The 19010-nt window shown below is 46.4% G+C and overlaps 1 long non-coding RNA gene across 1 annotated transcript in view; it reads left to right on the forward strand.

Annotated features, from left to right (window-relative positions):
• The window catches only part of LOC123478337 (uncharacterized), a 112761-nt gene that overhangs the window by 78438 nt on the left and 15313 nt on the right, over positions 1-19010 (forward strand). The window lies entirely within an intron of this gene.

Consider the following 19010-nt stretch of genomic DNA (forward strand, 5'->3'; position numbering starts at 1 on the left):
ACCCAAAGTGTAAGGAAGCTGAGATACTGTGCTTTAGGCTTGTAATTCCTATCTTCAGGCTGCCTTATTACGTATTTGTGGGTTATACCTTCTATATGGTATAAGTATATGGTATAATACTTATACCATATATATACACACACACACACACACACACACACACACACACCCCTAAGGTATGTATGTGTATATATATATATATACACATATATATATATATATACACACACACACCTAAGGTGTATATATATATATATATATATATATATATATATATATATATATATATATACTTCTATAATGTAAGTATATATTGCTTAGCATATGAATTTCTCATCACTAGTAATTAAATACATGAAAGTCTCCTCTAGCTGTCTTCTAATTATCTGGCACCATTTCCTTCCCCTTCTTCCAAAGCTTCATTCCCCAACGCACATTCTGTGGAGCCCCTGTTCTGGAGGATGCTAATGAGTGTTAGCAAAACCAGGTTGGGGCTCCTTGTTCAGTCCATTTGGAAAAGACCAGATGAAACCAACTTAAGCCTTTCCTATGCTGAAGGAATCGTTAGGCTCCAGGTCACTCCATGCATTTCCCTGGGCAGTGCCTTTTGGGGACTGCCTACCCAGTGCCCCATTGCCTTGATTTCATCTTCCCAGGCTGATCTCTCTCCCTTCCAGAAGGGCTGCTCCTCCAGGGTTTCTCAAAAGGCATCATGTAGGACGTCCATGGGGTAAAAATAGAGACCCCAATTCATGACCTCACAGCTCCTCCCTCTAAAGTCCCCAGGACTTCCTCTGAAAGAATGAAATGATGAGGGCAGGGTCCGGGGGGTAAAGATTTATGGACCCAGAACCCTCACTCTCTTTCCCATTAGATCTAAATTTGCAGACTGGAGTGTTTTGATGAGATCCACCTCTTCTTTGTCTTACCCATAAGTCCCAGCCGACTGGAGGAAGGAAGTCAGCTGTGAGATCCACCACAAAGAGCTTGCCACTCTTCCCCTTCGTATCATGGTGAGGCGTGCTTAGGGTATTGTCATAGAAAGAGTTCTTAATTCAGTAAGTTCTCATTGAGAATAAATTCTTATATGATCTAAATTGATGTAGATATTGGGGAAAAGACAAAAATATATGACATGATTCCTGACCCCAAGGGGAAGGGAAGATGACGAGAAATGAAGGCTTGGCGCACATATAGCATAAGATGGCATATTGTTCAAACCAAACTGAATGTAGGGTAGGCTCTCGGAAGGGATTCGTCCAGACTCACGCTTGAGTCCCTAGTGTGTACACTCTTGTCATAAAATGCACAGGATGAGACCACCACCACCGTGTGAATGCTGAATAAAGGGCTTGACTCACCAGATAATGGGGTGGGGGCCTCCTTCACAGGACCCCTGCTGAGCTCCAGTCCAAAATTGCTGCTGCAGCCCAATGACCATGAAACCCGAATTGGACATTTTGGGAGACTAGCAAATGGTTGAGCCACAATGGTAACCACATGAATGCCAGCAGTCACGCCAATGCATATCTTATGCATGATAAGTATTATGAATAGCTTAGGGAAGGCGATGGTCATTTGGAGCTAGAAGTATCTGGCCTAAGTAATGAGCAATGGAAGTCCAAATAGACTCTGAAATATTGGTAGAATTAGGAAGTCAGAATGAGGGTATTCCGGGAGGGGACTGAAAGGAAATGTGGTAGGTCTGAACTACGTCAGAGGCTAGCTGTGATCACTGGGAGAGCCCTTGTTGTACTGCAGGGCAACCCCAGCCTCCCAGCCCAGCGCTCTTCCTCTGAGCTCGTGCCGGCTGTATACAGTCTTCTCCCCTGTTACAGCTCAGGTCCTACCGTCTGCATCCCATCTTCAGTCCGCATCCCGCCCCGCAGAGCTGTGCTGCACACACACTGCTTGTCACACCTAAGGAAACACCAGCCACACAGTTCACACCACAGTTGGTAAAATTACTGTCACAACTCTTCTGCAGATGGCAGTCAGGTGTCCACTTGGAACAAAATCAATGTATTACAGTCATTTTCTGACTCGGGGGAATAAGGCATCTTCAAGAGGGAGGTGTCCTTTTCCGACGTTCACAAAGGAACTCTGTGGGCAACTGCAACCTTCGGTTTGCTGAGTGGTCAGAATCATGGGTGCTTTCGGGGAAGAGCAGTGGCCCAGACCCTCCAGGCTTGTCCAAGGACATGAAGGAAAGGGAGAGCAGCCTTTCACGTCTACACACAGGTTGAGAATGCTTCCCAGCTTCTGCGCTATTCCTAAAAACTCTTGGAAGACCAAGCATGCTGCATAATCTCTGTGCCTAAACATCTATATCACAGCTGAACAAGTATTCTGTATTATCTTAGGTGTTAACTGTTTGCACGCTCCACAAGTTGTATCCACGTGTGCATTTCTTCTTCTTTTACATTAATACAACTTTGGCATTCTTCTGTTCTTTGTTTAGATGACATGAAACCTCATAGTGAGATCAGCCTCTACAACTCCACGGTATTTTGGCGTTCATGTACCTTTAAGTGAGCACTTGCTTGTCGCCCCTACCCTATGCCAGCCAGCTGTGTTCACCACAGCGCATCTCTGCGTTTGAGGACTACTGGGCGGGCTCCAGGTCCATTTTCCACAAGTGGATTCATTGAATAACCAATCTGACAAATTATCAAGTTCCCAAACATTCTTAGACCAGTAACTGACACCAGGTCTAGAAGAGTCGGCCAGGCCATTTTGCCACAGGCATCGGGCAGAAACCAGCCAAAGTTCAGTCTAGCCTATGCTGTCCTGTTATTCTGGGCCTTTGAATTTACAGAATGAAAGCGCCTCTTATGCTCTAAGTTAGGGACAGCGTGATGCTGTGAGCCCTGGTTTATATACATGTTAGGGTGAGGTTCTCATCTAAAGCCTTTTTTAAGTCCAGTCTACCGCATTTTCATCATCTCTTAGTTCAATGGTTTGTTAAACAAGCTTGATTAAATGTATATTTTGTGTGTAATTCAAATTTCAGCAGTTTCAACCATTCAAACACGAAGGATACCTGTGCCTTTTAAATGCTGTGCTATGCTAATTTGCATCCTTTTTCTTGGTTTTTGTGGGCTTGACTTGTTCTCCAACTGCTGGCTCTATATGCATGTTAATTTTCACCAACCTATGACAACTTTCCTAATTGCTAAATAGGAAACTTTGAAAAAACAAATCTTCAAAGCTTTTAGAAATTAGCTCATGCAATATGAATTTTGTAAACTTTATAATTTGACTAATTGGTCATTCAGAATTGCGCGTTTAGCACATTGGCCTTCCTCACATGAGCCATTGCTCAGAGAGCTTTCTGGCTCCTGGATCCCAACACACATGTTCTGGTGCCTTCCTGTGAAAGTAAGACCATTTCTGGTAAGGGGTTCCGCTGGGTGAGGTTGGGGGACATGGCAGGATTGGGACGTGCCACTTTTTCAACACAGTCACTTTCTGTGTTGTCACTGCGCTCACCACTAATGCCCCAACCTCTGACACTGGGCCCCTTTTGCTCTGCTTTCCTGTGTCACTTCTAGCACCGGCTACTGTTCGGGTACTTCTCAGTTCTCAGCATCTGGGGGACCTTTGCAGCTAATCAGGATGCCTTAATTTCACAGCAAAGAACTGATTTGTAATGGTGCTTTCAGGGGGATTCCTCCTGTGTCCTTTAAAATTCTTTTTTATTGCTAGATGTCCAAGGCTGAGCTTTCTTTTGACTTTTATTTGTTTCTTGTCTACCTGGGAGCTGGCCGCTGTAACAGAGTAGTGAAGAAGTCCTAGCGAGGTTATCTGTGTGCCAGCTCAAGCACGAATGTGCCCAAAGCCTCTGATTCCTGGTGGGCTTGGAGTCATGCTCACTCATCTGGAATTCTGGCCACTATGTAGTCACCAAAATCACTGTACAAGGTCCGTCCAGAAGCTGTCCAGCCATGTAATGTGAAAAATAGAGACATTTATTGAAGAAGATATAAGATACAAGAAACATTGTACACAGGACAATGATGCCTCTGTCCCCTTCAAAGTAGGCACTTTGGGACCTCACACAGTTCCCTCAGTTGCCCTCAGCTGCCCCATTGTATTTTCCTGAATTATATCGATGGTCTGAAATCTCTTCCCTTTCAAAGGTGATTTTAGTTTTGGGAAAAGCCAGAAGTCACAGAGCACCAAATCTGGGCTGTAGGGGGACTGATTTCCCTGGGTGATTTGATGTTTTGCTAAAAAACTCTGCATGAGATGTGATGCATGAGCAGGCGTGTTGTCGTGATGAAGCTGCCAATCACCAGTTGCCCATAGCTGCGGCCTTCTGAATCATCCAAATAGTTTCCACAGAGGAATATTCAAGCTTAATGCAAAGTTTGATGCATATTCGTTGCTCTATCCACTCATTCATTTTGAATGTGATGGCCACACAGTACACATGCTCACTCAACAGCATCTACCACCCCCACTGACTAGTACAATGAAGTCATCAGTGTTCTTGCATGCGCATTCCAGTCCACTGTCCTTGGGTGCTGGGTTACATAGATGTCACACAAACTGTTCTCATTATATTAACAATGGTTGGACTTCTTCCTGCCAGACCTTGTATATGGATTATCATATTTCCAAGGCATAAGGCAACATCATGTAATTTCCTGCACAATGAGATCAAATAATTGCACCTTTGATAGTCCAGAATGTACTCGAAGAATTTATGAGACTTTAAAGTCCTTTACTTTCATCAATTTTGAGTTTAAACATGAAAGTATGGAAATTGTTAAGAGAGAGCTTTAATAGGACATAGGGTAGAGAGATTTGTAACATGCTACTCTTCCTTTAGGTATCAGATTCTTTAAGATCTCTCTGGTCTATTTTGTTTAGTAGGGTGGTTAGTAGGACAGAATCAGAGAAGAAAGGAAGAAATTCTGATTTCTCACCAGAGAGAGAGAGAGAGAGAGAGAGAGAGAGAGAGAGAGAGAGAGAGAGAGAGAGAGAGAGTCAGTCTGTGTGTGTGTCTGTGTGTGTGTAGTTACAGTTTCAGGGCCTTTGGCCACTTTGGGGGCCATTCATAAAGGCTGTCATTTCACTCAATCAGCTTGGAGCCACCCCTATCTCCTGAAGGGGAGAAAGGTGCAGCCATCTTTCTGGAGGAAAAACCCGAGTGCTCAGACATGCCTGAGTCCTCTGGAGGAAGTCCCCGCTGGGCAGGTCTTAACAGTTCGTTCTTGGCTTCCTTGATCATGAGTTAATTTCCCTTTCCAGAAACTGAAGTTGCCTGACTATTGACAGACACCCCAAGACCCTCACCCAAGCCCTTTGGTGTGTTTCCAGCAAGGCTCAGGGCGCCTTCCTGCATCCGCCAACTGGCGGGCTAGGCGGTGCTGCCGTCAGGAGTGGCTCAGAGGAGGATGGGGGTGTGATTAGCTCTAAATGAAGTTCTGAACCACTGGTACATGAAATGAAACTCTCTTTTCCCCCCCTCTCTTTCTTTCTTCTTCCCCTTTCTTTAACCTGAGTTGCTGATGTAAGTGGCTCTAATTTACTTTCCTGGAGAAAACAAAGCAAAATAGGAGGAATGGCAAAAAAAGGAGCCCTTTGCAAAATGTAGCGCTTCTGCTCCTGATGAAAGGGAGTCATTTGCAGCTTTCACGGTGTCAGTATTAATTTCCAAGCAGTCAAAGCTGCCGCTAATTTATTTACAGAACAATCTCCTTGCCCAGGAGCCAGGCTGGTGAGGCAGCGGTTTCTAGGCTCCAGCTTTGTTTGTTGACAGGCTGATTTCCCACAAGGCCATTTCCACCTGTGTTTCTGTTGTTTTTAGTGCGTGTCTCTCTTTCTTCTCCCCCGCCGCCACCTCCCCAATGGCTGCTGAAGGCCCTTCTCATCTCCGGTCTCTCTCATCCACTTCCTCCCTGCAGCCCCAAGGACTCCTGGCAGGGCTTTGCAGTCACTCTGCACTTACCCGGAGTCTCCGCTGGCAAAGTCCCAGGGGGCACTGCATTTCTTTCTTTCTTTTTTCCTTTTTTTTTTTTTTTTTGTTTCAAGGACAAGATTCAAAAGAGCCTGCCTCACACAGGTTGTAGGGTGCACCTTCAGTCGCGTCTTCAAATAGGGGCTGAGCAATTTGAATATTTGTGTTCCCGGAAAGCAGCCTGTAAAATTGTCCCCCAAAGCCCATTAAATTCTGCAAACTCTCTCAGCTTTGAGGGCTTCATTACAGAGTCCAATTTGGGGCACTGGCACCTCTCCACCAAAGGACTCATCTCCAAAGACGCCTACAATTGAAATTATAGAGTGGCTGGTTTGGTCCCAGCTCGTTGCATATCAAAGGGTGGGAGGGCAGGCGGGCTGCTTCCCCTGAGCAGGCGTGATGCCTGCCGTGTGCCAGGGCCAGACAGGTAATAGATTGAGATGTTTAGAGCACATTTCTCGTGCGTGCACGTGTGCGCCTGCCTCTCTGCCATTTTCTAGCTCGCCTGCACGGCAGCGCGGGAGAGGGCAAGTCATGCTTTAAAGCCAGTGACGGTGCCACATGGGCACAGAGCAGGGCGTAGGGGTCGGACAGCCCACCTCCCAGGTTATGTGTTCGCTAAGTCGATACAGACTACTGAGACCACAAAAGACATCTCTGCGGCTACACGACAGGTACCTAACGTTGCCACCTTGGACCTATGAGGCACTTAACAATTAAGAAATGTCAGAGCTAGAATTTTGCCTGGGAAATAGGCCCCGACCTAATTTCTTAGCCTCGGCCTAGTATGTGCCAATCATGTTGTGCCTCTTCTTCTGCAACTGTGTTTCTGGATTCAGAGATGTTTATTAGTTTGTGTTTAAAGGTGCTGTGTTTCAAACACCCATTCATTTGCAAAAGGAAGGAGGCTGGAAGGAAAAGCCCAAAGCCGTGTCCGTTTGGAACCATACAATTATGTTGTGGGGTAATCGGGAAAATTATAAGGACCTGGAGGCCTAGCAAAGGGAATTGTGTTCGCTTTGGTGGTTGAACAAGCAGTCTAAGAATAAGAAGCGTCTAAGAAATGGCCTGCGGTTTCCAGCGCCCGGTAATTATGCAATCTCAACAGAGAGAAAAATTTCACTTAGCGGACAGAATCTGCATTACCCCCCATGCCCCCTCTAACCCCGCATCTTCTTTATTCAGACTGTTTCGTCCCAAGTCTCGGAGATTTGTTTGCTTACCAGGAATGTGGGGCTCCCAGAGTTGGAGGGTTCAGCCATTGCTTAGTTCTCATCCCTGAGCGCTCCATGACCAAAGACCTCTTCCATTTACTTGGAAGGCGGAAACAGTGCCATTTCATCGCCTGCATGCATAACTCCAAGATGACTGAAACAGTTTTGCTCAAACTTCCTACCAACTCACCTTCAGGCTGAGTCTAAACAGGGAAAGTTTGGGCCCCAAAGGACAGTTTTTCAGAGAAGTTGGGAGCAGGGAGAGGCACAGCAGAGTGATGAAACTCATTTGACGATTGTCACCTGCCCTCTTCCCATCTCCTGTCTCATTCCTCCCTGTCCCCTGGGGATGCCCCACTTTCCTCTCAATAACGTTAGCAGTTCCTCACTCCCTTGCTTGTCCTTTGGGATGAAGCAAAGGCTTTAAACCTGCAAACTGTATAAATTTTCTCCGAAATCAACTTCAAACTCAGTTTAAATTGGATGGAGAGGCTTCGCAGCGGGGGTGGCAGCTGTGTGTCCCCGCTCTTCCGATGCAGCGCACGGAGCTGTGGGGGCAGCAGTCCGCTGATGCGAGTGGGGGGCTCCCCGTCTGAAGACTGGCGTTCTCGTGAATGTTAACATGAACACAGCTCCCCTGCGCACGGTGAGAATGTGGGAGGAGGCGAGGTTTTCCCTCCCCCACCCAGGAGACTGGCCGATCAGGGTTCTCATTTAGGAGCTGAGTCTCTTGCAGCGATAACCGCAGACCGTATGGACACAGGCGTAGAAGCCCATACTCTCAGATGTGCAAGACTTACAGCTTACCCTTGGACTAAACAAAGTTTTCATTCCGCATACCATTCTGCTGATGAGGCCGAAACCTAATCTCAGTCAAGTTGGGGTTTCCTCACCCCTCTGCCCCAAGGGTGAGTTTTAGTTCCAGACGAGCCAGCGTGGTTCCCAGACCTTTGGGAGGTCAGCTCGCTGACCCTCCTTCTCAATGTCTTTTCTGAGCTTCTGAGGCCTGCGTGGGCCTCGGGTGCAATCCAGGCTGGTTATGTCAGGCTCCTCCCCTGCCCCCGGCAGCTCATTTGTCTGCTGGTGGCACTGGGGGGCAGACGTGTTGCTCTGTGTCCCAATTTCTCTTGGGGTGTGGAGATGCCCGCCAGGCTGTCTAGCTCCCTCTGCCTCATTCCCCACAGGCCATTCTCTCTCTGGGGGTCTTGGAGCACCCCACATTTCTGCCTTACTCCATTCCCTCAACTTCTTCCCTTCCTCAAGTCCAAAGGAACTTTCTGGTTTCCGGGGGAAGCCCAGTCCTTCCAGAGCCTCCTTGTTCTACTCACGCTGCCTTTCCCAAACATTCTCGGAATGCCTAGCATCTTCTGGTTGTCTGAGGCTTTGGAGCACAAAAGCCTATAAGAAACTTTTTTTTCTTTCCTTTACATCCTGTCACAGCCATGTTAAGCGTTCGTGACTTGGACGGTTGTGGGGGAGTGTATGCAGAAGGGGCAATCTGGAAGGAAAAGGATGTACAGCTTCTGTTCAGTGCAGCCTAATTAACCTGTCCTTTGCCTAGAGATTATCTGAGATGGGGAGACTACTCTTTCTATCAAGAGTGGATGTCAGCAGTGAACCTAGGTAATGCTGGCGACTAGGACTTTCTCACTAAGCAGGTACCTCTAACAGTCTTTCAGATCACTCGTTGGACTGGTTACTGTCTCTGAATTGTCACTGTGATTAAACGCGTGAGCTTTGGGCTCAGACACCTAACATCTCCGTGACCTTATGCAAATGTTTAAAAACTTCTCTGAGCTCCAGCTCCTCGTACAGGAACTGCGTTAGTGTTGTTAGGAGGTATAGAAGGATTTGTGTGCAAAACACCTGGCACATAGGAAATATTTATCTTTCCTTTACTTGTTTCATTATTCATCGTATATTTCCATGCGTTGCCACTGGATCAGAATTCTTCTTCTGAGAGAAGATCTGTAGCATAACTGCTCAGATAACTGGGTGGAGCTGAGTGAGGTGGTAATTTATAACTAAGATTAAAGGGTGGAGGAGAGAGAAATGTCGGCGATCTCACTGGAAGAGCAGAGCAACAGAAAGGGAGAAAAATAGATGGATTTTCTAAGTTAATTTTTCTTTAATTTATAGCCAATATATTTAAAGTTAGGAATGAGGAGACTCTACACTGAGCATGAGAGGCTGTTTTGTAAAATTTGTGGTGAATTTCAATTTTTTTTCCTGAGCTCCCTAGAAGCCAAAGTAAAAAGGGAAATACATTATACATATACTTCACATGATTAAAAGGGAGAGGCATATTTTAAAAAGTCACAGATGATATAAAGGAAGTGAGAACTTCTTTTTCACCTTGACTTTATTTTTATGTGGTTGGTCTATGGACTGGACAGATTAAAAGAGATTGGACAGGGAAAAGCATAAAAGATTAGAGAATTAAGCATCTCTCTCTAAAATGAGTACAGGCTGACTCAGGAAGATTCTCCTAGATCTAGAGCTTGGTATGTACAAAGGAAAAAAGTTACCAGCTGGACAGAACCCCAGAGAGTGTCCTGAAAGCTTTGCAGGGCTCTAGCTTGCTCCGCGACCTCCCCAGCAGCCCTCTTCTGCATCTTTGTGTTGGAGGTGCGGCCTCTGGGAACCCCCTGCCAATCATCGTACAGCACCCACGAGTCCTGGGAAGCTAAGTTGTAGCTCTTAAAACGCTTGAGCAGCGCTGTGGCTCGGTTTCTCCATGTAAAATAGTAATCCCTGCTCTTCTCTATTCCTGGGGTAGGTTCTTTTTTTATCCCCCGCCTCCAAATACTTCCTCACACGTATGTTGTACCAGGCACTGTAATATGCACTAGAGAGCAGAACGGAATGGCTTCTGCATTCTAATGGGCGGCACGAGGAAAGAGACAAAGTAATCAGAGCTTGGGCTAAGTACTAGAAGAAAAAAAAAAACACAAGGGCTTGAGGTAGGGAATGTCTGGATTGGAAAGGGTTGAGATTTGGGAGATTCAGGGATAGTCCATTTGAGAAAGTGGCATGTGAACCAAGACCTTAAGGGTCAGAAGGCCCAGACATGCAAAGAGAAAGGGGGGACAGTCCCTGTGGATAGAGGACAGTGCACGTGCAAACCCTCTGTGGGGGAAGAGTCTGTGGTGGGGAAGAGCACGGCATTGTGGCTGGAACATCTAGAGTGAGTGGGGGCGGGGCGGGGGGGAGATGAGCTTGGAGAGAGAAGGCTCTCACCGTGTGAGGCCGTGTGGCCATAAGCAGATGTTTTCTTCCATGTGTGATGGGGAAGCTGTTGAAGGGCTTTAAGGTAGAGTAATGCATGGTCTGATTTGTGATTCCAGAAGTCCACACTCACTGCAGCTAACTGGGAACAGAATAAGGAAAGACACGGAGAGGCAGGTGGGAAGGGCACCGTCTCCCGAGCTGCGAGCATTTCCTCGCGCCCAGACTCCTCCAGGACCGCTCAGCCCATCAGACGGGCTGAGGACAGGGAAGGGGGAGCCTGGACGTTGGGAGATGTTTGCTTGCTAATATCTCCTGATCTTCTGAGGGAATTCTGTCCATGCACTACGGAGCAGGTCATAAAATTGACCTTGAAAATGAGGAATTACATGGGCTTTCTAAAAATGACATATTTTAATATTTCTGAGATGCTATTGTATGAGAACCCTTTTAAAAGAACAGGACATTTGCTTTTTATTCAATTCTTCAGCTTTAAAAATCCCCTTGACAAACCTTTTTATTTTTTTTCACTGCCCAAGAGACAGGGAAGGATAGAAGGGGGAGTGAGAACAATGGGGGTGTGGATAGTTGGGGGGTTCAGTGCCAACTCTGCCCTTGCTGTGTGACATTAGATAAGACTCTGCCCGTCCCTGAATCTCTTCACGTCTTGTAAGTGAGGGACATCCAAAAAATCATCCCTAAGGTTATTCTTTCAGCTCATAAGGGTCCGTGACTCTTTGGTCTTGGACCAGAGTAAAGATCAAGACGGTAATCATCAGCGACTGACTTTGTGTGAGCAAGAACCCGGTAGGAAATAGCTTAATGGTTCTCTTACCACATTTTTGGTCCTTTTTCTAAAACCCCATTTTGGGTTTGTCATGTCAAGACCTCTTTTGGAAGCAGGTCATGTTCCATGCTTTCCTTCCCACCCCCAAATTCACCAAACAAAGGTGTCCAAGGGCAGTGACGTTAAGCAGTCATCGCTTCTGTGGATATGGGCGCTGGGTTCTGGCGCTGTGCTCACCAGCAGCGCCTCCCCTGCCCGTGCGTCGGGGGGCTCCACTTGCTGGTTTCTTTGTTCTGCTAGATCCCTCCAGGATAACATGATCCATGGCACAAGTTCTCTTGCTGTTCCCACTGCCCACAAATCAAGCTCTTAATAGCCCAATAAAATCATGAGATTCAGGGTTAAAAAAAGTGATTGTATTGCTTACATGCTAATAAGACACATATATCTGAAGCAACTGATGGAAGACTGTGGAAAGAAGGTCTCAGAACAATATGCGAGGTGGCATGTAGAATATTCCAGGTGACAATGTCGGGCACCTTGCTTCAAAGAGAGGCACCTAAAATAGCCTGCTTTTCTTTGTGTGTTTTCCCTGTGAAATATCGGGACACCGATGGAGTGAGGAAAAGCAAGGTGGCTGAGTGATTGATTCTCCCATCAGGGTCCTTCTGTCTGCCAGGTTATAGCCACAGACATACCAAGCTGGAGGCCAAGTGTCTCCAATACGTGGCTAGAATGCACTGCGCAGCCGACAATAAATAACTCCTAAGTTGTGTGATTACATAATGATAGCCACATCCATTCGCCCGTCTATCAAAGGAGCCCTATTTGAGTTTGAGCTCCTTTCCCCTGGGCCCATGAAGCGTTAGCTGGGAGTCTTTAAAATTCCTAGCAACCCTGGGCTAAGTGCACCGGGGTGGAATGTAGTCCCTTTTGCTTAGTAATCCATTAGTTGATGGGTGTGAGCCCATCAGTTTTCTATTTATTCCTTAAACTATGAAGGTTTACCTGCTGTGCGTGAGACTGCACTTGACAAAAAAGAGTGATAGTTGAAATAAAATAAATATCAACCGTTGCAAGAGCTGATGGGTGTTGCTTAAAACACAGCGGGCTTCACAGAAAGGTAAAGGTGAGCCAGCTATTACAATTTGACACATGGTGTCTTGGGCCCAGTGAAGCAGACCCTTTGTCACGTCCCGGTCCTGAGGGGCTCACTAGTGGAAGAAGGTTTTTGAGAACTGTCTCCTAAGCGCCTTCCCCCATCACCCACGGTATTCGTTAGCCAGGTCTGCCTGAGTCTCTCGGAAGACGGTCAGTATATTTCTGAGTCAACCTCTTCATAGCTGCCTTTCCGTCGTTAGATAAAAATCAAGCTCCTTACCCAAGGCCCTGCATGGTCTGGGTCCGGCCGTCTCCCTGCCCTCTTCTATCACCTCTCTTCCCGTCATTCCAACCACACTAGTCTTTGTCAGGTCCTTTGCTCGTGGTAGTCACTCTCTTTAACCTTCTTTCTTGCCTCAATGATCCTTCCATGCTCAGCAGGGACACCAGTTCCTCAGGGGCAGCGGGTCCTGATGGCCCAAACACAGTCACGTCTCTAACTGGACGCTCTCTTGGTCCCCTGTCTTCCCACGTAGCCCTCAGACCAGTCTAGCGACTGTATTGAGTCACACAGGTGTCTGATTAAGGTCTGCGTCTCCCACTAGATGGAAATCTCCTTCTAGTGGCGGAGAAAACCAGTCTGGCTTTGTTCACCCTGGGGTTTCCAGCACCTCACACAGTCCCTGTTGAGCGATTAGAGGAATCAGTTCAATCTTGAGAGATCTGCATGGACAGATAAAGCAGAGGTACATCGACGACTACTGAGCAATAAGCCCGGGTTTTCTTCCTCATAGCTGAGGTTTATTGTCTGGCGCCTAGTTTCAACCTCATCAATTTCCATCGTTAGGTCCAATAATTATTATTTTCCCCTATGTAGACAGCCTTATCAACAATGAAACCACTTCGGATGGATATACTGGAATTAACACTTGAAAGAATTTTATTTTCCAAGCCAAGAATGTCCGTCATAATGTTGCACATAATATTAAGCAACCTACCATCTGTCAGTGTTAGATCAGTTTAATATATTATATATCTGTGTATCTATATGTCTATGTACCCATCCATCTACACACACACACACACACACACATGCACTTAACGGAATCACAACTTCTAATATTGATATAGTGGCTAATATGTGCCTTGCATTGAATGATAACTCATTATGTGGCTTATTTAACATTACCCTCCTAGACACCTTTTAACATAGTCATTGTCACTTCTTTTTAATAGATGAGCTGAGAATTAGAAAACTTGAGTTTTGGGTTTTTTTAAATCATTTTCAGTAGATACTGACTGCTGGGTTGACACACCCTATGTATATACTAACTCTGTGTTCACAGGTCTTCAAGGTCCAGCAGGGACCCTCTGGCCTCATAAAAGGTTGATGAGCAATTTGTTTTCAGCTGGGGATACATACACTCATGCTACATGGTGATTACGAAAAGTTAACAAATTTCAAAGAAGAGCGAAATTGGGGATCCCTAGCCTTTGTGACTTCTCTGAGATTGAAGAGAAGCTGACCAGGACCCTAGAATCCAATGCAATAAGCCCAGGGGGCCGGTAGGAACAGGGGAACTTGGAAGGAGAGGGGCTCCCCAGCCGGGTACTGGAATAACCAGGGCAAGGGCTCAGCTACCAGTGAACCTGACAATGACCAGGATGGTGGTGTAGACAGGTAAGGAGACAATGGTAGAAAGCAGAAACAAAGGACATGTCCGGAGGAGATGAACTGAGGAGGAGGAGCATTCTGTGGAGGGCATCGAATGGCACCAGGTATCCACTGTGTGGTGACCCCGCGTGCCCATTTGTAATGCCCTCTCCACGCAGCTTCTGGCCCTGCCCCTCCGGCTCTTCCCTCAAACACACGCAGATTGATGCGTCTGCTGTGTGCTCGTAGCTCCCCATTCTTGTGCCTCGAAATGCAGCAGGTCAAACACTGTTTACAAGGAAGGATTGATGGACTCTCCCTTCCCACAACCTGCCAGGGGGGGATCAGATTCGGCCAGCCCAATATCTCCCCTTCCCTAGCTCTGCAAGGTTTTCTTGCTGGGGAAACAACTTAGTTCAAAGTAATGCAATAAGAGAGATGGGAAAAGGGAGGAGGTCCAAAGAAAAATCATGGAAACTCAGAATGGACTTCTTGTCCAATGGTTGTGGGCAGTGGGGTCCAATAAGGTGAGGAATGAGACAAAGAGTAGAGGAAAGAGAATTATAATAGGTGTTGCTGTGGCCTTTATATTTAGATTTCTTTTAATAGCCTCTGAGGCACAGGTGCTAAACACAAGGCCCCCAGGCTGCATCTGGCCCACGCCTTGTTTCTACCCAGAGGCAGTGCCGAGCTCTCGCTTAACTGTTAAGGAGCAGTTACATTTTTAAATGTTCTTTTATTTTAATTTTTTATTGTTATTCAATTACAGTTGTATGCCTTTTCTCCCCATCCCTCCACCCCAACCCAGCTGAACCCCCCTCCCTCCCCCATCTCCACCCTCCCCCTTGATTTTGTCCATGTGTCCTTTATAGTAGTTCCTGTAATCCCCTCTCCTCACTGTCCCCTCCCCACTCCCCCCTGCCCATTGTTAGATTGTTCTTAACTTCAATGTCTCTGGTTATATTTCGCTTCCTTTTTTCTTCTATTTATTATGTTCCAGTTAAAGGTGAAATCATATGGTATTTGGCCCTCACCGTCTGGCTTGTTTCACTTAACATAATGCTCTCCGGCAGTTACATGTATACAGTCCTAAATTACATTTGGCCCTTGAAGGCAACCGTGAGGCTGATGTGGCCCCTGGTGAAAATGAGTTTGACACCCCTGCTCTAAGGTATTTGAATAAAGAATCCAGTTTGGGTGTTGAAGTAAGCTTGAATGTGTGCAGAGATACGCTCTCAGATATGCTGGGGTCACAGTAGCATTGATCTCAGTGTGAAATTATGTTGTGTGATTGTTTTATTCAAATCTGTGCCCCCCGCAGGCACTACTGAGGGGAGGAAATGGGTCCATTTAAGACACACTTAGCACAGTGCCCAACACTACGGAAGTCCTCGGGAAGAATAAGCAAATGTGTTAGAGGAGAGGCCGCAGTTGTCGGTCCTAATTCCTCTCTCCTTGCTCCCTCATTTTATGATCAACTGTCCTGGTGGAATCCCCCCAAGTCCATGTGATTGAAAGAAGGGACTTGCACAGGACCCGCTCTTTTTGGTTGACATTTTGTCAACTCCTTGTGGAGCAGCAGAGTCTCCTTCCAGCGTAACTCCCTCCGGGAGGCATGTCCTGCCGCAAGCCAGCGTTCAGGCCTGTGGCTCAGAACTCCCGGGGGCTCGGAACTCTCATTCTTAATATAGAATGTGGCGATTGTACAATCAGTGGGAAAAAGTATGCTAAGTAGATAAAAATCAGCCCCACTGTAGCCTAACTCTCCAGAGAGAAGAGATAAAACTGCCTGATGCTCAAGATAAAGAAAAAATAATAACAAAATATTTCCAGTTCCGGAAACTGAATTTCATTCCTCATGTAAATATAGAAGCCTTTGGAGGAGAGGGAAGGAGCGTGAAGGGAACAGTTGGAAGGGGCTTCACCGTGTAGCTTCACAGCAGAGAAACAGCCCTGGGAAATCAACCCGTTCTTCAAGGGCAGTGGCTCCCATCAGAAAATTGAGTTTTAGCTTGTCTTTTTTTTTCTTTTTCTTTTCCTTAGTCCCCATGTTGTATCAGTCACCAAATCCTGGTGGCTCTGTCCCCCAAATATCTATTTAAATTGAGACATAGTTGGCACATACCGTTGTGTAAGTTTAAGGTGTTCAACATGTAAATTTACATATTCGTGGCCACCGTGGTCTCAGCTAACACCTCTATCAGGTCACGTAATCATCATTCCATTTTGTGGTGAGGACATTTGAGACCTAGTCCCTCAGCAACTCCGAACTGCGTAGTGTAGTGTGGTTGACTAGAATCACAGTGTTGAGTACTTCTGATCCTGTCTGCCTTCCTGCTTTCCATTCTCTTAGTGTAAGCTCTTCCTTCTTCCCTTGTCTGGACCCTTGCAACGGTCTCCTAACTGTCCTCCATCTCCCCTCTGCCTCTCTCCAGTTCATCCTCTACGCAGTGACCAGGGCGATACTTCTACAGTGTATGTTCGATCCCCTATTTGCAATGTCGAAGACTCACTACTCATCATTATAGTAAATGCGTATTGTGATATGAATAACCAGAGAAGAGAAATGGAGAGAGCAAGACAGACACAACTCTTTAGAGGGGACTCACTCTAAAAGGGAGCAGAAAGGCAATGGGCGGATTGAAAGCAAAGTGAGGTCAAACTAGATTTTGGGGAAGATATCCTATTTGTACACTAATCAGAAAGTAATATTGAGGAAGGAGAAAGCGATGACGTTAGAGAGAGGATAAGAATTCCAGGAGCAACATTCTTGAGGATGTGAGTGATTTGGAGCATTGTAGGGCAAGCCTGGCCCTGAGCAGGGTGTGTTGGAAAGTGTCCGCTTCTCCGGAAGTCTACTGAAAAGTGAGCTCGTTCATGAGAGCCTTTCTGCAAGGCTAAAGGAGATGAAAAACAAAACCGATGTATGTTTTTGCATCGAACGTGGCTACTGCAGAGGGTTTTTTTTTTTTTTCACGTACCTACTCTATTTTCCCATAGTATTCCTATTCCTTTCCACTAATTGAAGTAATTTTTTCTCATATAGCTGGCTCCAAAGGCACTGATCACGGCCTTCCATGCATGCCCTGCTTTTCCTCATCGGCTTAGAGAGCCTCTGCTCACACCACTCCCGCATGCCCTTGTCTGCAGCGTTCCTTGATCCATCTGCATGGATAGGACACATCACTCTGACCTTCAAATCAGGCTGTGTAAACATCTCCTTCAGTAACTTGTGTTTGGGCCAGAAGTCCCAAACTGACATTCGAGAGCTCATGGATTTTGTTTGCTCGATGCAGTGTTTTGAAAGCACTATTTTTGAATTAGATGACATGTAAAGAAATGAAAATTTCACACACACACACCCCCCAAAACCCCAGAACCCAACAATATTTCTGCCATGCTTAAAAAACAAAAGATGGGCATCACTGGGCCCACCCTCCCACATGGGAGCCACTGCCTGGAGTGAGTGGGGTGCTCCATGTCCTCTTTTACCCCAGCTCACCCCCTCCTGTTTAACCAGCATAGGCCCTGTGGACAGATTCGGGGCCGTGAGTGTACTTGCTGTGCCTTAGGCCCCACGGACAGGAGTTATGACTGGTCTGCGGAGTGCATCCCAGCAACCAGTAGAGTACCAAGCACATAGTAGGTGCTCAGTATGTGTTTGGAATTGAACTTCCCAAGCCCCGCAGTGCCATCTTGCACTTGTGCATAATGCCACTCACACAGACTTTCTGCTCGGAACACACCGTATCCATGCCCAAAGCTCAGATCCCTCCGCCTGCGGTGCCCATCCCGCCTGGTTACCTCGTCCTTCACGTCTCAGCTCAAATGTCACTTTCTCTGGAAACCTCCTCCAGTTCTTCAGGCTAAATCCGATCCCACTGCAGTATATGCGTTCTGCCATGGATAATGTGCTCCCACATTTTTGTGTGCATTATACATGGGATTATTATACCCATTATTATGTACATGGTATGTAATCATTATACCCATGTATAATGTGCATCCTTATTTTTTTCCCTCAAAAATTTGGGCAAAAAAGTGAGTATTATCCATGGCAAAATAGGGTATTTTCAGGGCTCTCTAGACTTTGTCTTCAGTGCTGTTATTGGTCTGTTAGGATATACCTGTGTGGTTGCATAGTGTCTGCTTGCCCCACTCCGCTGTAAGCTCCCTAAGGACAGAACCAGGTCTCTGTGCTCACTACGCCCCACTGAGACTCCCCCGGGGCCAGATGCAGGGTGAGCCTCTGAGGTGAATGAGCGGACAGATGGATGCTTCCGTGAAACGGGCCTTCAGGAAAGTCGGAGCCAGCATGCAGAGGTGCGGATGTCTGTTTTATTCCATGGAGCGTGGTGGCGTGTCTGTCTCAGGGTAACCACTCGAGACTTCTTTTACTGAGTGTAGATTTGTCTTATCTGAGATGGTGAAGTTCCTGACAGTGGACACCTCTTGTTCATTTTTTTTTTAATCTTTTAATCTTATATTGAACGGCCAAACTAGTCCACATAGGTTCCCTGTTTAGGTAAAGGACAGAAGCGTCTCTACTTACTAACTTAATTCATTACGCTCTGTCATTATCTCACACTGGGCTCTATTCCAGAGCCCATGTGCATCAGCAATGCCCAGCACAAGCGATCACGATGGCGGCTGTGTGACACCCTATTAGCTCTGACCATCAAGTTTCTGTTGGTCTACGGCCTATTTGCTGAGTTCTCGAGACATTTTACAAGCATCATTACCCTTATCATGTCCAACGGTCGCAAAGTAGGAAAAGCATTGAATGTGCAATTGGGAAGACTTATGATCGGGATGAAACTCAAAGTGAGACAGTTTTACAGGATGATGTACCTATTGGGTGTGTGTGGAACGTTCAAACCATGTAAATTAGGTTGGAGCCAACGGGGAATGTGTCTCATCCACATGGGATTTAAAACTGTAGCCATGAAGAGTCTGAGTTCACACATGCCTCCTCATCAATGAGCCAGGGTACATAATTAATTGACCAAAAGGCTCATAGGGATTAATTAGCAGCTGTATGTGAGGAGTGCGGTTCAG

The sequence above is a fragment of the Desmodus rotundus genome, chromosome 6 (assembly GCF_022682495.2).
Source record: "Desmodus rotundus isolate HL8 chromosome 6, HLdesRot8A.1, whole genome shotgun sequence".
NCBI lineage: Eukaryota > Metazoa > Chordata > Mammalia > Chiroptera > Phyllostomidae > Desmodus > Desmodus rotundus.